General features: G+C 43.7%; 1 long non-coding RNA gene across 4 annotated transcripts in view; it reads right to left on the reverse strand.

Annotated features, from left to right (window-relative positions):
* Positions 1-569: 569 nt before the first annotated feature.
* LOC135229554 (uncharacterized) overlaps positions 570-26,214 on the reverse strand; it is a 56,939-nt gene continuing 31,294 nt past the window's right edge. Inside the window, exons 1-5 of one of the 4 annotated variants that reach the window (XR_010320240.1) lie at positions 15,347-15,782; positions 8,135-8,309; positions 5,051-5,091; positions 3,959-4,074; positions 570-3,712 (exon numbers count right to left, since the gene is read on the reverse strand). This is a non-coding gene — a long non-coding RNA (uncharacterized LOC135229554). Of the gene's footprint in view, positions 4,075-5,050; positions 5,092-8,134; positions 8,310-15,346; positions 15,783-26,214 lie in introns of those variants that run through there. The other 3 variants (XR_010320242.1, XR_010320241.1, XR_010320239.1) reach the window with 3 other exon arrangements.

Consider the following 26,214-nt stretch of genomic DNA (forward strand, 5'->3'; position numbering starts at 1 on the left):
TCTTCAATCTCAGTAATTCTGCCTTCCAATTCCTCAATTGTGCTCTTCTTACTTTCTATTGAGTTTTCTAACTGTAATTTTATTGTTAATCTTCTCAATCTCTGATTGCAGTCTCTCTATGGTTTCTTACAGCTTATTAAATTTTTAATTATGTTCTTGAGTAACCTTTTTAATTTCTTCAGCTGCTTTATCTTTGTGTTCCTTGGCTTGATCTGCATTTTGCCTCATCGGAGAAATCCTTAGGCCCTTCACTGGCTCGCCATACAGCTCCACGACGTCCACTACTGGCCCTGGCATTTCGCCGGTGCCCCACTGAACGTGTGCTCCGGAGCCATGTTTCTCCACCCATCACTATCCTTCTGCCACCAGGGGATATGTGAGTGTGGGAGTCACCATTTGTCACTGGCAGCAGCGTCACAAGTCACTAGACTTCCAGGTACCCGCAGACCTAGGCTGCCTTCTGCCTCAGGCACAGTCCCGAATCCTTTATACCAGACGCTGACACCGGGCCACTGGCGGAAATTCATTTTGATCAACACAGAGGTCTGAGTGAGGGTCAGCAGGCCAGGTACGTGAAGTGAAGGCCAGGTGGGCAGGACTAAGGTTTCTTTGCCATCACCATGGAGAGAGTCTCCCCACCGGAAGAGTGGGCAGAGCTTATGATGGGCCTGGTGACAAGACTCAGCCAATGGCAGAGATCCAGTCCGCCAGGCAGATGACACAGGGTCCTCCATTGTGACCTAGGACACCTAGTGGCCACAGGATTTGAGCACACCCTGGGAAAGGCTATGCAGGCACAAGGGAGCCCCTGGAGTGGACTGCTTCACGGCATTGGCAGAGCAGGCCAGGGTCCAATTTTCCCACTTTCCTGAGGATATCAGTACGCAAGACATCCCCACTCAGCATCTCTTGCCTCTCTCTCTGTATGTGTTCATTCTCTGAAATCTCTTCCTTCTCTCCCTGAGTCACTTCACAGCTTGGAGTGCCTGATAGAGAGCCTAGAGACGAAAGAGCAAAGGGGGAAGGCCTCTGGCTCTACTGGTTGCCCATGGGCAGAGAAGATCTGCTAGTCTATCTGGAAGGTCTAGACAGTAGTGACTGATTGGGGAGCTACATCACGGGTGGACTCTGGCCAGGTGAAGCTTGCTGACATGTGGTAGCCTCTCCGGAGACTACTAATTCTGCTGATGACACTGTATGCAAATACCCGGTTGAGTGCCACGGGCAGAAAACATTGACACATACCTGCCAGAGGCCTGTCCTGGGTCTGAAGAGTCCACCCTGGTCTCCAGGGTCTCATCATGTCAGCACACACTTTGCCTGCACACATGGAATCTGCCTTTCTCCACGAATGCCTTCTCCTGCTAGGAAACACAGGATGGCACTCAGCCAAGGGAGAGAACACGCAAAGTCAACTGAAGCTCCCATTTTCAAGATTTTGCTTCTGCTGGGCCACAGCCCCCGGTGGCACACTGCATGCACGTCACTTCTCCAAACACAAGGCCGAAATCCGGGCATCCAGGGCCCCAGCAGTCCAGAGTCTGCGGGTGGCAGCATACTCTGCGGAAGGTGACACCTCTTTGCCACGTACAGGAGGGAGGCCTGGGCCCTTGACTGGCTCCGCTAGAGCTCCACGACCTCAGCTATTTTCCCTGACCTTTGGCCCGTGCCCTCATGAGTGTGTGATCTCTAGTTACACTTCTCCTCTGACCACTCTGAATCCGTCAACTGCGGATACCTGAGCGTGGACATCAACATCTATCGCTGGCTGCAGTGTCACAGGTCACTAGGTGTCTAGGCTCAGGCTGACCTTGGCTGTCTTCTGCCCACGCAAGGAGCCTAATACTTCCAAGGAAATGAGGATGCTTGGTCAGTGGCCGACATCCTTTCTTTCATGCACAGAGCGGTCTAGATGAGGGTAAAGAGGCCAGGTAGGCCAGGTGAAGGCCGAGTGCGGGGCCTAGGGCTTCTTTCCCAATCCTCATGGAGACAGCCACCAGAAGGCTGGGCGGAACTTCTGACGGGGACGAGTCACAAACACTGAGCCAATAGGAGAAGTCCAGCCTAACCAGCCCGTTCCGCAGAGCCCTCCATTGTACCCATGGACACACAACGGCCCCTCGTGTCTTTGGCCACAAAATCGAGGGCACCAGGGAATAATTTTACAGTAGCCAACCCCTGATGTGGACACGTTCGACACACTGGGACAGCAGGCAGGTACCTCTTTTACACTTACGCTAGGATATCAGTAGACAAGGCGCCCTTCCTCAGCATCTATGGCTCCTCTCTGGATGTGTTCATTCAGAGAAATCTCTTCCTTCTACCCCTGAGACACATCACAAGTATGAGGGGCCTGACAGAGAGCCTGGAGATGAAACGGGGGAGGCTTCTGGCTGGACCGCTTCCCGGTGGGTAGACAATAGCAGGTAGTCTCTCTGGAAGGTCTTAGCTTCTGTTGATTGACATGGGCAATACAGTAGGGGCGGACCCTGGCCAGGTGGAGCTTGTGGGCAGATGCAACCTCTCAGGCTACGAATAATTCCACTGCTGCTTTGTTTGGTGAAAACCTCCCCCGCCAACTCGGATGAGCAGAGAACATTGACCCACACCTGCCAGGGGCCTTTCCTGGGACTAAAGATCCCAACGTGGTCTCAACGTCGTCACCCTTTCGGCACACACCTTTCCTACACACATACTCCTGCCTTTCTCCGTCAGTGCCTTATCCTACTAGGAAACAAAGCATGCCACTGAAAAAGGCCAATGCTAGGGAAATTGAAGAGATGATGCCATTTTCCAAATTTTTGCTGTCTACATGTCCCCGCCTCCGGTGCAACGCAGCGTATGTGGACGGGCTCCAATGGCAAGGCCGAAATCCTGGCAGTCTGGCACTGCAGTCCAATGGTTTATGGACGTGGGGACACGGATGACCTGTTTGCCACATATAGGAGAAATCCTTGGGCCCTTCACTGGCTTGCAATTAAGCTCCACGACGTCCACTCCTTGCCCTGGCCTTTGGCTGGTGCCGCATTTAAAGTGTGCTCCGGAGCCATGTTTCTCCGCCCATCACTATCCTTCTGCCACCAGGGGATATGTGAGTGTGGGAGTCACCATCTGTCACTGGCAGCAGCGGCAGAAGTCACAAGACTTCCAGGTACCCACAGACCTAGGCTGCCTTCTGCCCCAGGCAAGGTCCCCAATCCTTTATCCCAGATGCTGACACCTGGCCACTGGCGGACATTCATTTTGATCAACACAGAGGTCTGAGTGAGGGTCAGCAGGCCAGGTAGGTGAAGTCAAGGCCAGGTGGGCGGAACTCAGGCTTCTTTGCCATCACCATGGAGACAGTCCCCCCACAGGAAGAGTGGGCAGAGCTTATGATGGGCCTGGTGACAAGACTCAGCCAATGGCAGAGATCCAGCCCAACAGGCAGATGACACAGGGCCCTCCATTGTGACCCAGGACACCTAGTGGCCACAGGATTTGAGCACACCCTGGGAAAGGCTATGCAGGCACAAGGGAGCCCCTGGTGCGGACTGCTTCAGGGCATTGTCATAGCAGGCCAGGGTCCAATTTTCCCACTTTCCTGAGGATATCAGTAGGCAAGACATCCCCACTCACCGTCTCTTGCCTGTCTCTCTGTATGTGTTCATTCTCTGAAATCTCTTCCTTCTCCTCCCAGGCACTTCACAGCTTGGAATGCCTGATAGAATGCCTAGAGACGAAAGAGCAAAGAGAGAAGGCCTCTGGCTCTACTGGTTGCCCATGGGCAGAGAAGATCTGCTAGTCTATCTGGAAGGTCTAGAGAGTAGTGATTGATTGGGGAGCTACATCCTGGGCGGACCTGGCCAGGTGAAGCTTGCTGACATGTGGCAGCCTCTCTGGAGACTACTAATTCCACTGATAACATTGTATGCAAATATCCGGGTGAGTGCCATGGGCAGAAAACATTGACATATACCTGCCAGAGGCCTATCCTGGGTCTGAAGAGTCCACCCCAGTCTCCAGCGACTCATCTCAGCACACACTTTGCCTGCACGCACGGAAACCGCCTCTCTCCACGAATGCCTTCACCTGCTAGGAAACACACGATGTCACTCAGCCAAAGGAGAGCACAGGCAAAGTCAACTGAAGCCCCCATTGTCAAGATTTTGCTTCTGCTGGGCCACAGCCCCCGGTGGCACACTGCATGCACGTCACTTCTCCGAAGACAAGGCCGAAATCCGGACAACCAGGGCCCCAGAAGTCCAGAGTCTGCAGAAGGCGGCACATGGATCGCCTCTTTGCCACATACAGGAGGGAGACCTGTGCCCTAGACTGGCTCCGCTAGAGCTCCACGACCTCAGCTATTTTCCCTGACCTTGGGCCCGTGCCCTCATGAGTGTGTGATCTCTAGTTACACTTCTCCTCCGACCACTCTGAATCCGCCACCTGCGGATACCTGAGCATGGAAATTAACACCTGTCACTCGCTGCAGTGTCACAGGTCACTAGGTGTCTAGGCTCAGGCTGACCTTGGCTGTCTTCTGCCCAGGCAACTAGCCTAAGCCTTCAAAGGAAATGAGGACACGTGGTCACTGGCCGACATCCTTTAACCAACACTGAGTCCCTGGTCAGCATCCTGGAGTCCTGGCAAGAAGAGCCAGGCACCTCCAGGAGCATCTGGAGGAGGAGACAGGGGCTGAAGAATCTACCACACCTACTGGTGCTGCTACACATGTGGGAGGCCTGGCTGCAGAGATTGCAGGCATGGCCTCAGGGTCAAAGGAGAAAGCACCTGAAGACGTGCTAGGACTCTTAGACTGAGAGAAGCAGGATGTCTGGACTGCAAAATATGCACCCTTCAGGGAAGAAGTTCATTCAAGCTTCTTAAACTCACCTCACCTGGAAAATCCATCCTCTTTTAGCCTTGTGCCCCTTCCACGCCCCCTCTAGTACAAAGAGAGATGCAGCCCTACGGCACCAGGGTGGAAGAAGCCCCAGGATAGCTGTCCGAAGACATGAGGCCCACTCAAAAGCTTCCCCCGCCAAGGAGAGAAGAGGACAAGACTTACCTGCAGATGAGGTCTCAGGGCCCTGAGAATGAGCATAATGTCTGTAAGGAAAGAGAAATAGGATTTCAGTGGGACATGGAAGTCTGAGAAAGAGCCTCTGCAAAGATAGCTCTAAGGGAGGTGTGATTGTGAAGGTGGGCTGGTCACTGAGTTCTTTGTAGTACAAGGTAGCAGACAGAAGCCAGACTCTGGGGGGAACCTGCCTGCCGGTGAGCAGTGGGCATAAAACCCTAAACCAATGAGAATCGAATCCCTTCCCAGCAGCTTCTGCACAGATCAGTGATGTTTGCTTGGTCTTTCTCTTTTCTGTGGTCTAACCTGATCTGTTCTGAGATCAGAGAGTTGGAATAGAAAAGCCTGACTGAGATGAAACGAGCAAAGAGAAGACAAGGCCTCCTAAATCTGGTGAAGACAGAACACAGATAACCAAAGGTGAGGATGGGAAGAAACAGATTGAGTTCCAAGTCCCATCCACAGTATCCCAGGGCCTGGAATCCCTGGAAGTGCCAGAGGTGTGTACTCCCTGGGAGATGCGACCCCAAGTGTCAGAGGAAGCCCTACGGAGCAAGGAAGGGAGGGCAGGGCCTCTAGGATGGGCACTTCCATACAGGCTGCCCATGTGAATTTCTCAGAGTGACCGTGACAGATCCTGAGAGGGACAGTTTGAGGCAAAGGAAAGTAAGTTTTCTGAAGAGGGGTGAATTCCGCCTTCTCCTGACAATGAAACAGAAATCCCGTCCTGCTCAGAGGTACTGAGTAGGAGGGATTGTGAATTCCCATCCTGCACAGAGGTTGGCTGGGAAGTTCGACTGTCTAAAGACAATGTGGCCAAAGTCTTCTTTATCTTTCAAAGATATATCTTTAACTTCCTGCAAATTCAATCCTGGATAAAAGCCTAGAATATACAAGTGTGGGTTTTTCAGGAGAGCAACAAGGGGAGAAGGTGATAGTGACATATCAGAGAAGGAGAACAATAGTCTAAGGGTCCCTGTGTTACTTAATGAATCACAGACAGTGTCAAGCATTCTTCCTTACCTGTAGACATGCAAATGCAGTAGATGTTTTAGCAATAACTGAATTAATCCTCACAGAATTCTTTTTGGCCATTTCCAGGTACAGAGACCAGAAGAATTCATTAGTTACAAGAGCAAGCAATAATTCGCTGGTCTGAATTTTGTTCAGTTTCTGTGTTTGCCCTTCACAAATGGATAAAAGTCTCTGAATCTGGCATTGAAGACAGTGTTTTCTGTATTGTTATGGATTGAATAGTGTCCCCCAAAATGTGTGTCAACCTGGCCAGGCCATGATTCCCAGTATTGTGTGGTTGTCCTGCATTTTGTGATCTGATGTGATTACTTATGTGTTGTAAATTCTAACCTCTGTGATGTTAATGAGGCGGGATTAGAGACAGTTAGGTTAATGAGGGAGGACACAATCTACAGGATAAGGGTGAGTCTTGAGTCAGTCTCTTTTGAGATACAAAGAGAAAAGTGAGCAGAAATGAGAGGGACCTCATACCACCAAGGAAGAAGTGCCTGGAGTGGAGCAGGTCCTTTTGACCCAGCGTCCACGCACTGAGAATTTCCTAGGCCAGGGGAAGATGGATGACAAGGACTTTCCCCCAGAGCCACAAAGAGAGAAAGCTTTCTCCTAGAGCTGGTGTCCTGACTTCAAACTTCTTGCTTCTTAAACTGTGAGAGAATAAGTTTCTGTTTGTTAAAGGCATCCACTTGTGGAATCTCTGCTATAGCCACACTAGATAACTAAAAAACACATATATAAAATAGTCAAAAAAAAAAAATGTTTCAAATACACACACATACACGTATGATGTTATTAAACTTTAAAAGATGTTACATTCTTATAACACATTTAACAACAGAGATTTGTATACAGAAGTTATAATAAGAGCCATCCCCACATAATTATATTGTACCTGCTCCCCCAAAGTGTCCAGTGTCCAAAGATACATATGTACCCTTTTACACACTTCTTTTTGCTTGGACACATGTAAGTACATTCATTTGTTTGTTTTTATGGAAATTAGGTCACATTCTACCCATGTTTTCCTCTGAATCACTCTTCACTTGACAATTTTTCATGGTTCCTCTAAATCAGCAGACATGGAAGAAGCACTCTTTTTGGTTCTTCTTATTTTTAACTCCCACCACTCTTCTGTCAGTTTGTTGTACTGTGGTGGCTTGCATGTTGCTGTGATGTTAGAAGCTATGCCACCGGTATTTCAAATACCACCAGGTTCACCCATGGTAGACTGGTTTGAGTGGAGCTCTGGATTTAGACAGACTAGGAAAAAGGACCTAGTGATCTATTTCTAAAAAAAACTGGCCAGTGAAATCTTACGAATAGTACTGGAACACTGTCTGACTGAATGACAGAGGATAACCCCTTAGGTTGGAAGGCACTCAAAATACAAGTGGGGAAGAGCTACCTCCTCAAAGTAGATCCCAGTTTAATGACGTTTCCTGATGGGCACAACTCATAATGAGAAGAAACTGATGCAAATATCCTTTAATAATCAGAATGTGGAATGAAGGAAGTATGAATCTAGGGAAATTGGAAGTCATCAAAAATGAAATGGAATGCATAAAGGTCAGTAATCCAAGGCATTAGTGAGCTGAAATAGCTTGGTTTTGGACATTTTAAAGTAGACAATGATATGTTCTACTATGCCAGGATTGAGATACTGAAGAGAACGGCATCATATTCATCGATAAAAAGAACATTTCAAGATCTTTTCTGAAGTAGAACACTACGAACAATAGGATAATATCCACAGGCCTACTAGGAAGACCAGTTAATAAGACTATTATTCAAATTTACACACAAATCATGAATGTGAAAGATGAAGAAGTTGAAGGTTTTTACCAAGTTCCGCAGTTTGAAACTGATCAAACGTGATGCATTAATCAATCAAGATGTACTGATAATTACGTAATTAGGATGCGAAGTTGAAAACAAAGCAGACAAATCAGCAGTTGGAAAATAAGGTATTGATGATAGAAATGACAATGAAGCTTACATGATAGAATTTGGCAAGACCAATGACTTATTCATTGCACATACCTTTCGTCAGGAACATAAATGGTGACTATACTCATGAACTATTCCAGGCAGAATAGATAGGAATCAAATTTGTGGAAGGTGATGATGGAGAAGGTCAATATCATGAGTCAGAATCAGGCCAGGGGCTGACCGCAGAACAGATGATCAGTTGCTCATATTCACGTTCAAGTAGAAGCTGAAGAAAATTAAAACAAGTCCATGAGTCAAAGTATGCCCTTGAGTATATCAAACCTGAATTTAGAGACCATCTCAAGAATAGATTTGATGCACTGCACACTAATGATCGAAGACCAGATTAGTTGTGGGATGATAGCAAGGACATCATATATGAAAAAAACAAAAAGTCATTAGAAAGACAGGAAAGAAAGAAAAGACCAAAGAGGATGTCACAAGAGACTCTGAATCTTGCTCTTGAATGTACAGTAGCTAAAGAGAATGGAAGGAAAAATAAAGTAAAAGAGCTCAACAGAATACCTGAAAGCGAAGCTGGAGAAGACAAAGTATGATAATAATAATGTGAACAGATCTGGAGTTAGAAAACCAAAAGGGAAGAAAACACCTGGCATTTCTCAAGCTGAAAGAACTGAAGGAAATATTCAAGCCTCTAGGTGCAATACTGAAGGAAGGATTCTATGGGGAAAATATCGAACAACACAGGAAACATCAAAAGAAGACGGAAGGAATACACAGACTCAATACACCAAAAAGAATTGGTCGACATTCAACCATTTCAGGAGGTAGCATTGGATCAAGAGCTGATGGTACTGAAGGAAGAACTCCAACCTGCACTGAAGGCATTGGCAAAAAACACGGCTCCAGGAACTGATGGAGTACCAAATGAGATGTTTCAACACAGGGACGCAGTGCTGGAGGCGCTCACTTGACTATTCCAATATATTTGGAAGACAGCTACCTGACCAAATGACTGAAAGAGATCTACATGTGTACCCATTTCAAAGAGAGGTGGTCCAACGCAATGCGGAAATTATCGAGCAATGTCATTAACATCCCACGCAAGAAAAATTTTGCTGAATATAATTTAAAAACAGTTGCAGCAGTACACAGATAGGCAACTACCAAAAATTCAAGCTGGATTCAGAGGAAGACATGGAATGTGGGATATCATTTCTGATGTCTGATGGATCTTGGCTGAAAGTAGAGAATATCAGTAAGATGTTTACCTATTTTTGTTTCCTATACAAGCACACTCAACTGTGTGGCTCATGACAAATTATGGATAGCTTAGCAAAGAATGGGAATTCCAGAACACTTAACTGTAGTCATGCGGAATATCTACGTAGACCAAGAGGCAGTCATTTGAGTAGGGCAAGGTGATACTCTGTGGTTTAAAATCAGAAAGTTATGTGTCATGGTGGTATCCTTTCACCATACTTACTCAATCTGTATGCTGAGCAAACATTCTGAGAAGCTGGTCTCGAAGAACAAGAACATGGCATTAGTTTTGGAGAAAGATTCACTAACAACCTATGATATGCAGCTGATACGACCTTGCTTGCTGAAAGTAAAGAGGACTTGAAGCAGTTGCTGATGAAGAGCAACCACTACAGCCTTCACTATGGATTACACCTCAACATAAAGAAAACAAAAATTCTCACAACTGGACCAGTAAGCAACACCATGATAAACAGAGAAAATACTGAAGTCATCAAGCATTTCATTTAACTTGAATCCATAATCAATGCCCACAGAAGCAGCAGTCAAGAATTCAAACAATGTATTGCATTGGGCAAATCTGTTGCAAAAGACCTCCTTAAAGTGTTGAGAAAGAAAGATGTCACTTTGAGGACTAAGGTGTGCCTGAGCAAAGCCATGATATTTTCTATCACCTCACATGCTTGAGCAAGTTAGACAATGAATACGGAAAACCGAAGAACTGATTCATTTAAAATATGGTGTTGGCAAAGAATACTGAATATACCATGGACTGCCAGAAGAATAAACAAAACCATCTTGGAAGAAGTACACCAAGAATGCACCTTAGAAGCAAGGATGGCGAGACTTCGTCTCACGTGCCTTGGACATATTTTCAGGAGGGACCTGTCCCAGGAGAGGCTCATCATGCTTGGAAAAGCTGAGGGTCAGAAAAAAAGAGGAAGGCGCTCAACAACATGAACTGACACAATGGCTGCAAGAATGGGCTCAAACATAGCAATGATTGTGAGGATGGTTCAGGATCAGGTGGTGTTTCATTCTGTTTTACACAGGATCGATGGCATCTAACAGCCACAACTAACATATGTATGCGTGTATGTGTGTGTGTATATATATATATACCCATTGCCATCGAGTCGTTTCCAACTCATAGTGACCCTACAGGACAAAGTAGAACTGCCCCACAGAGTTCCCAAGGAGCGCCTGGTGGATTCGAACTGCTAACCTTTTGGTTAGCAGCTATAGCTATTAACCATTATGCGACTAGGGTTTCCATATATATATATATATATATATATATATATATATATATATTCTCTTCACTAGTTTTGCATCTCTAGAGATCCCAGGCTAAGACATTTGGTACCTACTGTGGTTCTAGAGGAACCAAATCTTAAGGATGAGTTTTCTGAATTGATTCTCAAGTCTGGCTAGTCTTAAAGGCACTGATGACTGTCTCCAGTAGTAAACAGGCTATTGCTAATCCATGGTGGGAGGTGACAATAGAAATACGCAAAATACTACTACCACTGGATCAAATATTTGTGAGAGACAAGGCTCTGCCTGATTACATATTTGATACTTTTCTATAATTTTGTCAGAATAAGAATAATAAGGAAGCTGCTTGGTTAGTCCTGCTTTTGCTAGCCACACTGGTGAATGAAAGAAATGGGCTCAAAGCTGAAGCACCACATACAAGATCTGAAAGCTGCCACTTGTGCCCAGAAAGAAAACCATATTTCTTATAGTAACAAGGCTAATGCTGCCAAAAATAAACTCAGATTCTTATCATAAGAGTGACTGAATTAAAGCGCTAGTTGAATATCCAGCCTCAAATGGTGTCTGAAGTTAGAGTGAGGGCACTGATTGGGAAGAAATGGGATCCTGAAACTCAGGATGAGGACATATGGGCAGACAGTCAGGAAGCGGGGGACAATGAACCTCCAATTTCTATTGAATCGCTCTTCCTAACAGAACCAGACCTCTTACTCCCATCTGAAGAGATTCTCTAACTCTGCCGCTAAGGCACCCTTCCCAGTAAAACAATTATCCCTTCCACCTCCATCTGATGAGATTACCCCAGCTGTGCCTGAAGTGTCTTGTTTGAGTTATCTCCTGGGGTGGTATCTGGGGCATTGCCTGGGGCATCACCTTAGGCAGATGTCTTATAAGACACGGCTGAACATCCCACTGCCACTGCCCATTTTTGCTTCTAGACCTATACCTAGACTTCAGTCCCAACAAGCCCCAAAAGGTGAACTATGAAGTGTGACCCAGGAGAAGGTATGCTAAACTCCAAAAGAACTACTTGATTTTTCTAATATATATATACAGAAACCTGGTGAATATGTGTGGGAATGGCTATTATGGGTGTGGGATAACGGTGCAAGCAACATAAAGGTGGATTAGTCTAAGTTTATTGATATAGACCCAGGAAGCATAGATTCTTCATTCAGTGTTTCAGCTTCAGAGGTTAGAAAAGGATCTCATAGTTTATTTGGTTGGTTTACTGAAGCATGGATTAAGTGGTGGCCTACAATAAATCAAGTGGAAATGGCAGATCTGCCATTGTATACTGTAGGAGAAGGTAACCAAAGGCTGAGGGAAACTGGCAGGTTAGAATGGATTTATTAGGCTGGACCCACAGACCCACACACGGAGTGCCCAGAGGGCTCTCTTTTTACCATAGCAGTGAGGTACAAATTTGTGCAGCAAGCCCCAGCATTATTGAAGACTTCTGTGGTTGCTATTTTATGTAAGTAAGAGTCCACAGTGAGAACTGCCCTAACTGAATTAAGACACCTAACTACAATGCAGTTGACTGGACCCCATGGTGGTAACAGCCAAGTGGTGGCACTCAATGAACAAAGACAAGGTGGGTGTGGTTACCATAACAGACAGTAGAGTCAAAGCAGTAATCAGAATAGTCTGCTCACATGGATTTATGGCAATGGCTACTTAGTCATAGTGTCCCTGGGAGTGAAAGAGCTGGGAAATGTACATCTCCTGGTACCTAGTGTCTTAGCTATCTAGTGCTCCTGTAACAGAAATACCACAAACGGATGACTTTAACAAAGAAAATTATTCCCTCACAGTCCAGGAGGCTTTATAAGTCCAAATTCAGGGTGCCAATTCCAGGGGAAGACTTTTTCTCTCTGTCACTCCTAGGGGAAGGTCTTTGTCACCAGTCTTCCCCTGGACAAGAAGGTTCTCAGCACAGGGATCCTAGGTCCAAAGGATGCACTGCTCCTGACACTTCTTTCTTGGTGGTACTGAGGTCCCCCGTCTCTCTGCTCTTTTCTCTTTTATATCTCAAAAGAGACTGACTTAAAACACAACTTAATCTTGTAGATTGAGCCCGGCCTCCTTAACATAACTGCTTCAAATTTTCGCTCATTAACATCATAGAGGTAGGATTTACAATACATTGGAAAATCACATCAGCTGACAAAATGGTGGATAATCGCACAATACTGGGAAGCATGGCCTAGTCAAGCTGATATATACATTTTGGGAAGACAGAGTTTAATCCATAACACCTAGTATGCAGCTATCGACCTGTTAATGCCTTTTTCTCCATACCCATTTGGAAGTATCACCAGAAACAGTGTGCCTTCTCTCTGACCTAAGTATATAAGGACGAAATAATATAGAGGAATCTCTGTTACATTTTCTCCATCTTACCGTTATTTGGCCTCATAGGCAGACCCAGTCACTTAATTGCACGGCAGAATGAAGAGATTAAAGCCCAACATTCTTGCCAGTGGACCAGGAAGGTAGCTGCTCAGACATCAGAGAGCCTCAGAGAGACAGAGACCAGGTGGCTCAAGAGAGGGATACCATAAAGTTGTTTTTCATACCCCCCTCCACTCCCATAGTTGCATATGCTTTCCTCTGACCCCAAGAAGTAGATCAATCCTTTGAGAACTGCATTATGGGTTAGAACACCAACAAGGTCCCAGACTGAGTGACACTCCCATAGATTACATCCAAATATCATTGCAAAGTCTTCAAAATCTGAACTGACATCTGAGCCACAGCATCCAGAAGTTGGGAAAGAACATGCAGCCTGAACATAACTGGGTCAAGTGATTGCTAAAACAAACAACATCAACATTTTCTGTAAGATTGAAGTAAGACATAGTCTTAGAATCATAGACAAAAACTTTAAAAAGCTACTTTAACCATGCTCAAAGAAGTAACAGTCACACCTTAGAAAAATAGAAAAATACATAGAAACCATTCACAAATGAAAATTTTAGACAGGAAAAATAGAGATAAAAAATTCACTTGACCAGCGGAATGCTGTTGACAGACAAAAGGATCAATGAGATGAAAATAGTTCAATTGAAAATATCCAATCTGAAAACAGAGGACAAATATTGAAAAAAAAATGAACAGAGCCTCAAAAAAATCCAAAAATACCTAACATTTATTTATTGGAATTCCATAAGGTGTAGAGAAAATATATAGTGTAGAAAAAAATATCTGAAGAAATACTGGCTCAACACTTTCCCAATTTGTTGAAAGACATAAACTTACAGATTCAAGAAGCTATGCAAACTCCAACAAGTTAAACTCACATAATTTTACACCCAAATGCCTCACTGTCAATTGTGGAATAACAAGGACCAAGAAAATATCTTCAAAGAAGCTAGAGAGAAAACAACTCATTTCACACAGGAGAAACCATTGGAATGACTCTGTATTCATCATCAGAAGCCATGGAGGCCAAAAGGCTGTGAAAACAACATTTTTTCAACACTGAAAGAAAAGAAACATTAACCCAGTGTTCTATAGGCTGTTATTTCCTTCATGAGTAAAGGAAAAATATTGACATTCTCAGGTGAAGGACGCTTAAGAGAATTCATCGCCACCAGACTTGTTCTAAATGAAACACTAAGGAAGTTCTTCAGGTGGTAGACTTGGAATTTCAGGAATTATGGAAAGCAACAAAGTCGAAAGTACCTTCTGAAGTTTGCCGTTCAGCCAAAGATTAGACAGGTCTATAAAACAAACAATAACACACGTGAAGAAAGTGTTTCTTAGTTCAATCGTGTGTATGAGACCAAAGGTGCAAAACCTGCCCAAAAGCACAGAAAAGAGGGCAGGATGGAACAGGAATCATGGCGGATGGGAACGGGGAACTGGAGCATAGAAGAGAATATTGACACATCATGAATATTGCCACCAATGTCACAAACCAATTGTGTATAAATGGCTGAACAAGAAAGTAATTTGCTTTGTAAAGTTTCAAATAAAGCACAATAAAAATTTTTTAAAAAGTGGTAGGTATCTGGGTAAACATATTACGCCAACCCTGCTGTCACTGCACAACATGGCGCAGGACTCCCCTCTTTGGATAGACTTGCTAGCCTATTGGAAACACTTTGGAATATACTCTTGGTGGCAAATTAGTATTAGAGAATGGGATTATTTTGAAAATATGAGATGTCTGTACTCATGTCTGGTGAATAAACTGGATAATAAAATTTTCAGAGCGAAATGAGATGTTCTAACAGAAAAATAGGCCTGAATTCCCACGTGGGCCATGAGCCTAATCTGAAGGCCTTTCCCAGAGAGGCATTTCAGGCACTTCTAGAGCAGCAGGAGCACTGGGGAATGCATGTATCAACCTCCCCCAGGGCCTTCTCTGAGGAGTAAGTACCTGCTTTAGTACTAAGCTTAAAAAAAAAAAAGCTTAGGGGTTCATAAATAGTCATTCTGCATAAGGTCTTCAGGTTCAAGTCTGTAATCCAGCTGGGATTCTGTGTGTGCTGCATCTCTGCATCAAAAGAACATGCTTCTAGAAGCAGAATGCCAGGAGAGAGGCGGTTGGGCAGTTGGGGGTGGGGGGTGCTGCGCAGACAGGGGTGCCCAAGGGAGGCACAATATAGTCATTCTGCAGCAGGTCTAGTCCTTCTGCATAAGAATTAGAATGCTTCTGTCAATGCATAATAGTTTACATGCAGGACATAAACAAAGTGACTGAAGGACAAAGTCAAATAGTAAACCAAGCCACTCCCTGTCAATCCTTACCTGAGAGGGTCTTCATGAAGACTTCCGGGGATGGAGAAGGACACAGTAAACGCTGATTTATTTTACCTCTTCCTTCCTCAAGAAACAGGAACTGGTGTTAAGACGTCAGGTGTCAAGCCCCAAACTCCTCTTCTGGTCTGTATTTAAGCTGTATAATAAAACTGGGATCAGGCAATCAGCCGTGAGCAGACAGACCCAGAGTATTCCCAGTGCCCCACATCTTTGAGCTCCAGTGAGATCCTGTTCTTAGTCACTAGATTAGCAGAGGAGCTGAAAGACTGAAATTCCGTGTTTTAAGGCAACTTGGGCTTCAAACAGTCACATATTGCTAAAGTCGTATTTCTCTGTGTTAATTTATGATCCTTAACTCAAATCTGGAGTTTGGAGCTCATTTTGATAACTCCTCATTAGTCTGCATAGACTAGAGTCTGCTCACAGTCAGGGATGACAATGGAGGAAACAAAGTCCCTAGCCCAGAGGAGGGACTGCTCCCCATATTTGGGGCAATGCCCCTGGGAAGCATCGGCGAGGTGCACTTTGGCCTCTGTGGCTTTGCCTTCTGCTCCTGGAATTGCACCCTGGGGGCCTCCATATGCAGACCCAGAGTCCGTGGGTGACCACAACTCCCCCGTTCTGGGTCATCGTCCGGACACACGTTGCGATATGCTTTCTGCCCTCCTTTCCAGCATAAGCGCTGCGATCACAAGTGGCAGAACCAGTTCTCAGGTCCAGACCCTAGACCTTGCCCTCCTTGGCCTTAGGCTTCCCTAGTCCTGGTGGAACCTGCAAGCCTGGCGGATGCGAGGTTAGCACCCGGCTGGGTGGGCTTGGGCCTGTCTCAAAAGGCTCATGGCGCACTCAGGTTCCTCCTCCTTGGAGCCTGTGGGCTTGCAGTGGGCAGCCCGGCATCTCGTGCCTCCCTTGGGAGCCCTCTCTGAGCAGCAGCTCCCCTCCCCCTCCCCCGCCAACCACCCAACAGTCGCACTGCCTGCTTTCTGCTTCTAGAAGCGTGTTCTTTTGATGTACACATGCAGCACACACAGAAGCTCAGTTGGATTACAGACTTGAACCTGAAACGCACAACTTTAAAACTACTAGACGGGGCGGGGAGGTTATTGGCAGTGAAAAAAGCAAAAAAAAAAAATAAGAAAGAGAACAATTACAAAAAAAGTATTAGAAGACTGTATCCTCACATTATGGACTCAAGAAAGTTGCGGATAAACAACCGCGTAGATAGCATACTGTTGTCTCTTTGCAAATAAGTCTTAAATGAGGGAATTTGGTACCGGGAAGAGTTGCAGAGCCTGACTTTGGGGAAATCTGGGATTGATGAATTGCCTTGCATGAGGCTACAAGCCCTGATAATCAATATTTGAAGATGAGATTCGAGCAACCTAGAACATGCATCAGAATTTTTTCTAAGTAAATTAGCACCAGAAGATGCCTTTAACCACTAAATAAAATGGGTCAGTAGTTCAAGATCTCCCTAAAAAGAAAACGGCAGACCTAGATCGTTTCCAGTCAGGTTCCAGCAAACATGCAAGAAACAGTCATTTTAATCTTGTACATAGTCAACAGAGATTAGAAAACCATGAGATACTCCCCTAACTTGATCCTTAAGGCTAGTTTAAAAATGATAACAAATTAGAGAAGGATGGTAGAAGAAGAGTTAGAGGACAAGCACACTCAGTAACTGAGATGCAAAACTCTACGTAAGATGCCAGCAAAGGAAATCCAGCAAAGTATAAACCACGTAACATGCCATGATCATGTAGGCATACAAATTTGAGTGAACGTTAAAGATTTAGTAATTTCATTCACCACATGCATAGGTGAAAGAAGAGAAGACATATGCTCACCTCAAGAGATGGGGGCAAAGCAGGTTGATAAAATCCAATCACATGGAGAGATAAGGACTAGGAGCAAATATGGAACAGAAAAGGAGTTCCCGAACGTGGAAAACTACAACTAGCATGATAGTTCATGGTGACGTGTGGGACATTCTCTTTAAAATTAATAAACAATAAAATAAGGGTGCTTCTATCATTACTTTTATTAAACATTGAACACCGGAAGTGTAAGCTAGTACAAAAAGAGAAAAAGTATAACTGCTATTCATAGATTATAGGACTGTCTCCATTGAAAACTGTAGAAAATACCGGAATTAATAGTAATCATAAATAAAAAATAAATTGAAATTTCAATGCATCAGCATCAAGCTGACTCTGTCATAGCTCTTAGGTGAAAGCAAAGGACACTGATAGGGAAAGAGCAGGTTCGGGTGGTCTAGACCAAGGAGGGAAGAAAATTATTCTGCACTGGGCTGAACTTATAAGAACGGGTCTTATGTGTGTTAGTTACCTAGTCCCTCCATAACAAAAAATAACACAACTGGATGGCTTTAAAGAACAGAAATTTATTTTCTCACAGTTTAGCAGGTGGTCGTTCGAATTCAGGGCATGGCTGTAGTGGGAGGTCCTTCCTTGTCTACCTCAGCTTCTAGTAGATGCCAGCAATCATTTGTGTTCCTGGCCTTCTAGAAGCATCTGTCTTCTTTGTCTGTCTTCCTTTTCACCTGTTTGAGTCTGTGTGTATTCTGCTCCTTTTATAACTAAGAAGAGTTAGGCTTAGGACCCACCCTACATTGGTATGACCTCATTCACATAATAAAAGCAGGCCCCCTCTTTCCTAACAAGGTCAGATTTACAGGTACAGGGGTTAGGATTTCCACAGACATTTTGGAGGGACACAATTCAATCCCTAACAGTCGACTTACCAGATATTCTGGATTGAGAGTACTCGCATGAACAGCTGAGAGTGGTTCCAATTCTTTGCTACATTCGTTGGCTGAAACTTGTCTCAATGGTCACCCAAAGGAATGCTAGAGCAATTTATTGTGTAGGACCTGGCCAACCATTCCTAATCAAGTCCATTGTGTGGAAAAACACACAATCCCATCACCAAAGCCTTGAGAAATTCATGGATAAGAAAAGAATGGTGGTTGGAACCAAGAATTGTTTCATAGCCTAGATAACATGGTACAGGTGTTAGATATTCACATGGAGATGTCAGGTAATAAAACTTCACCCCACATGGGGATGTCAAGGATAATACCAACAGCTAATGTTCATTGAGTACCTACACTGGTGCCAGGCACTCCTGTGCTTTTTCTTTCATGTTTGCTTTTCATGATGGCCATATGAGGAATGTATCATTATAATGCCTAAAGAGGTCAATACAGAGAGCTAGGCTCACATTTGAATATATGAGTCTGGACCCAGGAGGAGTTTGAATGGATGGAGGTATAAACCTCACGTCCTTAGCTACAAATAGACAGCAGTAAACTCACTGAGGCATCCTAGAGAGAGGGTGTCAATAGAGAGAGGAACAGGCACCAAGCCCAAGGGTACTCGGGTATCTAGAAGCCTGCCAGGTGAACAGCAGCCAACAAGCCTCTCTGAAGTCCAGTGTGGTTCCTGGAGGGTTGTCTGTCCTTGCTCTCAGCTGCATTTCCCCAGTGCCCCTCCCACCTGCACTGGGTTGTCCCCTTCATGAGGACAGGGGCAGTGTGTACCTTTCACCACTGTATCTGCATAACATAGACTACTTCTGGCCCATGGAATATACTGACTGAATGAAAAATAAACGATAAGTACGTAAAATCCTTCGTAGTTGATACCTTGGGATACATTAAGGAGCTTCATGAGTAAGAGGGAGAAAAACTGATCAGGGCTGCTTCTGAGACCATCTCTTAGGCGTAAAGAGTGTTAAACAATAATTAAACAAAGAGATTTAATGGCAGAGATGTATGTTAAAAAGATGTAAGTATACGTTGAAGATTACTAGAAACATGCACATTTATTATTGCAACTATAGTTCAAATTGTTAAAAAAAATATACTACATGCACACAGAATATTATAAAGTAATTTAATGCTCTCATTAAAAAAAACAAAAAAAATTATCATGAGAAAAGACTAATGATGAATGAAAATATCAGGATATAATATCCGTGTTAATATACATAAATGTGTGTGCTAATACACACATAAAACCAGTTGCCATTGAGTCAGTTCTGATTCATGATGACACCAGCGTGCCAGAGTAGAACTGTACTCCATAGGGGTTTCAATGGCTGAGTTTTCGGAAGTAGACTGCCAGACCTCTCTTTCATAGCAATTCTGGGTGGACCTGAACTCCAACTTTCTGTCAGCAGCTCAAGATATTAACCATTTGCACCAACCAGAGACTCTAACACACATACATGCCAATGTAAGTAAGATAACAGACATATCGGAACGTTAGTAATTTATTCTATGCATTACGTATGTTTTCTTGTTATTTATTGCATACTTTCCCATTGCTTCCAAGTTTTTGAGGAATAGAATGTACTTCTGGAAAAATTCATGAGAGATTTTTAAGTAATGAAATAATCAACAGAAACAGAATGAGTAAATCTGTGGCAAGGCAGCCCATGAACCCAAGATTACAGTAACACTGGTATGAAAAGCAGAATTGTGGAGTCCTGAAGCTCAGTGGTCCCATGCATGCATCAGGAAAGAGGGAAGAGCAAATAAACAAGGAGAAAATACAGTGAGCCAGAGGAGTGGGAGCCCTCTGTTGTGGGCACAGTTTTCTCATGAAACTTTAGATGGACACAATGGGTGGGATTATCCACTTCCATCACACAAACATTTTTATTACCCTTGATTTTAACGGAACTATGTTATAAAAACAAATGATAAAATAAAGTATAATAAAAGAATAAATCTCATAGTGGACTACTATCATTTTCCCCAGCCACTGAGGAGGGCAGGAAACACACACGGGAAAGAAGATGGAGCAGTGTGAAGAATCATGCTTAGTGAGGAGGGGAGTGTTTCTGAGACAGGCCTTACTTGCTACCACCTAGGGAAGCAGGCAGCCGTGCAGGACCAACTGGAAGAAATGGCACATTATTTCTGAGACCTACTCCAGCTCATAACAAATTATGGATAACATGGGGAAGAATGAGATTTCCAGGACACTTAATTGTTCTCAGGAGAAACGTGTACACAGAAAAAGAGGCAGTCATCTAAACAGAACAAGGAATACTGCATGGTTTAAAGTCAAGAAAGGTGTGCATCTCCATTGTATCCTTTCACCATACCTATTCGACCTGTATGCTGAGCAAATAATCCGAGAAGCTGGACTGTCTGAAGAAGAATAAGGCGTCAGGATTGGAGGAAGACTCATTAATAACCTGAGATATGCAGATGATACAATCTCGCTTGTTGAAAGTGAAGAGGCCTTAAAGCATTTACTGAAGAAAATCAAAGACTACAGACCAACAGCCTAACAACAGGACCAATAAGCAACATCAGGACAACGGAGAAAATGTTGACATCACTAAGGGCTTCATTTTACTTGGATCCACAATAAACACCCATGGAAGCAGCAGTCAAGAAATCAAATGACACGTTGCATTGGGCAAATCTGCTGCCAGAGACCTCTTTAAAGTGTTCAAACGCACAGATGTCACCTTGAAAACTAATGTGCCCCTGACTCAAGCCATGGTGTTTTCGGTCACCTCATACGCACACGAAAGGTGGGCAATGAATAAGGAAGACTAAAGAAAAATTGAAGGCACTGAATTACGGTATTTGCAAAGAATATTGAATATACCACGGACTGCCAAAAGAATGAACAAATCTGTCTTGAAAGAAGTACAGCCAGAATATTCCTTAGAAGCAAGAATGGCGAGGCTTCATCTCACATATTTTGGACATGTTGTCAGGAGAGATCGGTCCCTGGAGAAGAAAGTCATACTTGGTAACAAGTGGCCACAACAATCGGCTCAAACATAACAACGACTGTGAAGGCGACGATAGGTAGTTTAACATACATTTTGACCCATACGAATTAAAATTTAAACAATTATTTCATGCCTTTTTGTAGCGGTTTCAGAATATACAATTAAAATAAATGTAAACAATTAATAGAAAAAATCTCTGAAAATAAAATTTAATTTTTTTAAGTCACTGCTCCATACCCCAAATCTAAATGGCTTGATATAAAGCACTGGTCTTTGTGATTCACAAAAAGCAGGTGCCAATTCCTGAACAAGAACTGAAGTGACAGGAGAAACTCCCCATGCTGTTAGAGCCCTGAGTGTGGGCCCTAATCCAATAATCTGTCCTCATTAATTCCTTTTCATTTCATCTCTGTGCAAGAGGGGAGGGAGAAGGTGAGAGAGGGTTACATGTGCCTATTCTGTTCTTTAGCATCTAGTTCACTGCCAGGAACAAGTATTCATAAGAGGCTACAAAACATTAAAGTACAAATAAGGAGGAAAACCTCCTAGTATATATATGTATTAGGTGGCACAAAGAGTTAAGTGCTCAGCTACTAACTGAAAGGTTGGCAGTTTAAATCCACTCAGTTGCCTTGGAAGAAAGGCCTGGCAATCTACCTCCAAATGGTCACAGCTATTGAAAACCGTATGGAGGGCAGTCCTACTCTGAAAACTCACGGGGTCGTCATGAGTGAAAATCTCCTCAACGGCAACTGGATTGGTAATCTATATATGGCATAAATGTTGGGAAAATTAGCTTCTGAACATATACACGGCATACAGAATACACTGCACATTAGTATTATGTGCCAAAACCCACTGTCATCAAGTCGATTCTAACTCATAGTGACCCCAAAGGACAGAGTAAAACTGCCACATAGGGTTTCCAAGGCTGTAAGTCTTCACTGAAGCAAGCTGCCACATCTGTCTCCTGCAGAGAGGCTGGTGGGTTCGAACCACTGACCTTTCAGTTAGCAGCCAAGTTCTTTAGCCACACAGCCACTAGGGCTCACTGCTGTCATGTACAGTGATTACATAAGCAAATTCTGAAACAAACTGCCTGGGTTTAAATCCTAACTCAATCTATCAGCTGGTTGATCTGGGCACGTTACTTTACCTCTCACTGCCTCAGTTTCCCATTTCTAAAATGGGTCTTATTCAAAAGGTTGTTACGCAGGTTAAATAAAACACACAAGGCACTTAGAAAAAGGCCTTACACACAGAATGAACACAATAAATGTTAGCTTTCATAATTATTAAGGGAATACAAACAGCTTAGTTGAAGAAACTTCCATCGAGAAATAGTTGCGTTCCAAAATTCATGTGTAAAGTCATTTACATCAACTGTTAAAGTTGTATGTTTAGATTCAAGTGATTACTGAGGTGTGTTATGATCTTGAACAGAGTTCAGGGGACTATACAGGCTGACTCTGCATGCCCTTCTCCTGCACATCCATTCCATCTCCCTTGGAGCCCAGACATCATGTTATCAATTAAACCCCTCCCACACTGGTGGTGTACTGTTTAAGAGCTACAGCTGCTAACCAAAAGGTCATCAGTTCAAATCCACCAGGCGCTCCTTGGAAAGTCTATGGCACAGTTCCGCTCTGCCCTATTGGGCCGCTATGAGTTGGAATAGACTCAGTGGCAATGGGTTTTTAATGGGTATGAGTTAACTGTTCAGTGCTTAAAGACATATCAAAAGCAACCACGAACACAAAAGTATAGTAAAAAGTTCTTATTTCAGAATAGCAAAACCTTTTTCTAACACAGTGGTGTATTAGAGTGGACTGTGTATCAAGAGGAGGCCTGGTGGCATAGTGGTTAAGAGCTCAGCTGCTAACCAAAAGGTCAGCAGTTCGAATCCACCAACTAGTCTTTGGAAACTCTATGAGGTAGTTCTACTCTATGCTATAGGGTCTCTATGAGTTAATATCAACTAGGGTCTGTATGGGTTGGAATCAACTTGATGGTGACAAGTTTGATTTGGTTTGGATTAAATTATGACCCTAAAAAATGTGTGTCTCAACTTGGTTAGGCCATGATTCCCACTATTGCATAGTTGTCCTTCATTTTGTGATTGTAATTTTACTGTAAGAGGATTAGGGTGGGATTGTAACACCACCCTCACTCAGGTCACCTTTCCCTGAGGTGTGGCCTGCACCACCTTTTATCTCGCAAGAGGTAAAAGGAAAGGGAAGCAAGCGGAGAGTTGGGGTCCTCAGACTATCAAGAAAGCAGCACCAGGAGCAGAGCATGTCCTCTGGACCCAGGGTCCCTGCACCTGAGAAGCTCCTTGACCATGGGAAGGCTAAGGACAAGGACCTTCTTCCAGAGCCGAAAGAGAGAGAAAACTTTCCCTTAGAGCTGATGCCTTGGACTATTCGCCTACTTTAATGTGAGGTATTAAATTTCTCTTGGTTAAAGCCATCCACTCATGGTATTTCTGTTATGGCAGCACTAGATGATGAAGACAGTGGGTAAAGGTGGAAGAGGTGGATGAAGGACAAAAAAAGAAAAATGGACAACAAGAGAAATATAAGAATTCAGAGAACTGTGAAAATTTAATTCCTGAATATACTTTCTTTCTCCTCCCTGTAACTGTAAGGACTTTTCTCATATACAGCATATATAAGTAAATCCTTGCAATATTTAAAACACTTAGATTTTTGTAAAACTCATTCTCTGAAAACTCATGGTGGCCCCATTAATTTGTGGCTTAAAAACAACTCAGAACTAAAAAGAAACATAAATAAATAAATAAAGGCGCTGCTGTCATTTGCGGGTGATGTTCTTTTCCTGTTATCCACAACCCACACACTTGGGAGTTAATTTTCCAGGGTCAGTGTTCATAGACCATCCTCTTTCTCTTACCACCACCCCACCACCCTTAATTATTTAGAAAAGGCAGGGCCAGTCAGTGCTCCAAACATCAAGATTTCTCTCCAAAATGCCAACTCGCACTTGGGGAGCAGGCTACATTCTCAGCTATCAGCAATTCCACTAGCCCGTGCAGATAAGGAACATGTCTCCACTGAACTGTTCGTTGTAATTAAAAAAAAAAAAAGTAAAAAACTGTTTCTTAAAACCAGAAAAAAAACAAAAAAAACAGGCATTTCCCTATTACCCACCCACCCCACTCTCCCACACCGAGTGCTCCCCTCACCACACACACACTCAAATATTTCCTACCAAGGGTGTGTCCCAAGCACGGGGTCTGGCTCCACTCTTCTTTTACACCCCTTGGAGGTCTCTGGAGAAACCATACCTTTGGTTGGCAATTCCCTGAACCCTGCCTATTCAAGCTGGCACTTATTCAAAAAGGCAGGTGAGTCTTCAAGTCAGGTTTTTAAAAGGAGTTTAAGAGGAGCCAGGTGATATGCCTACTCACCCTCAAGTTTCTCAAAGGTAATAATTTCTTGAGATGTGTACAATGTCTCAACTATGGGTTAATTAAATCCCTTAGGATGGTGGGCATAGGAAAATCCTCCATCTCAATGCCCCCCACTTTGAAAAAAAAGAGGGGGAATCTCCAAAATCACAAATTTGAATTTCTACATACTTGATTGAACTAAGGAGTAAGTTCCTCATGTGTGTTATTCTTGGTTTGAGCCTGGTGGTGCAGTGGTTAAGAGCTCAGCTGCTAACCAAAAGGTCTGCTGTTTGAATCCAACAGCTGCTCCTTAGAAACCGTATGGGGTAGTTCTACTCCGTCCTAGAGGGTTGCTAAGAGTCAGAATTCACTGGATGGCAATTGGTTTGTTTGTTTTTCAATCTTTGGCTGAAAGGTAGACTTTGTTATCAATTTATTAAATCAACTGGTAATTTGCTGGATATTTCTCGTACAGGAACTTATGATGTCTTCAAATCCAGCTAATCAGGTTTAGGGAGAGAGAAACTTCTCTACCTTAGCCTCCCTGCCACTCCCACACCTTTTTCATTGATTTCCATGCCCTGTTTAAGTAACATCATTCATTACTTCTCACTATCTAGGTTATCTGAGCCAATTCATGGCAGTCAATTCCACCTGAGCCCTAGGATACCCTCATTTACATACTCTGCCCTGTTGTTCCTTCACAAATGGCTGACCTCACATCTCCCCTTGAATGTCTACTAGGCATCTCAAACTTAATGTGGTTCAAATAAAATTCTTCGTCCAAGTGTCTTATCTACCTCCCAGTCTTCCTTATCTCAGCAAATGTTCTCACTATCGTCTGGGTTGTTCAGGACAAAAACCTAGAAATCATCCTTGATTTCTCTCCTTTATTCAAATCTTGTATCCAATCCATTGACACATATTCTGGACTCTTGGCGCTACCTTAAAATAAATCCTGACTCTATCCACTTCTCACTACCTCCACCTTACAGCCACCATCATCTCTTGGTTAAAACTGGACTCCATGCCACCGATCTTCCCTCTTACAGTCTACATAACAGCATCACCTCAGTGGCTTCTCATGGCAATTAGGAAAAATTCCCAAATCCTTCCCATGGTCTTTCATGATGCGGGGCTTGCCCACCATACTAACCTCATTTCCTAACAGTCTTCCCTCGGTTCACTCCACACTAGCCATGACTTATTTCCTGAGCTTCCTCAAAACATGCCAGAACACTTGGTTATTTAAGGGCCTCAGAAACAACTCTTTCCTTTATTGGCAATATCCTCCCTCCAGAACTTCATACAGCTATTCTCTCCTTTGATATAGGTCAGTTATCTCCTCAAATATCCTGATCCCATAAGCCTTTACTAACTATTAATCTAAAACAGCTCACCCCACTCATTCCCTCACATGCAACTCTGTCTTATTTTCAAAATATTTAGCTCTCCTTGACATTTTTTGTTAATTATTACCTGTAAATGTATTTTTTGTGGTTGAGAATATATGCAGCAAAACATACACCAACTCAACAGTTTCTACCTGTACAATTTAACGACACTGGTTACATTCAAGTTGTGCAACCATTCTTACCCTCCTTTTCTGAGTAGTTCCTCTGTCATTAGCATAAACCCACTGCTCCTTAAGGTTCCTATCTAA

This window comes from Loxodonta africana, unplaced genomic scaffold, assembly GCF_030014295.1.
Source record: "Loxodonta africana isolate mLoxAfr1 unplaced genomic scaffold, mLoxAfr1.hap2 scaffold_375, whole genome shotgun sequence".
Lineage (NCBI taxonomy): Eukaryota > Metazoa > Chordata > Mammalia > Proboscidea > Elephantidae > Loxodonta > Loxodonta africana.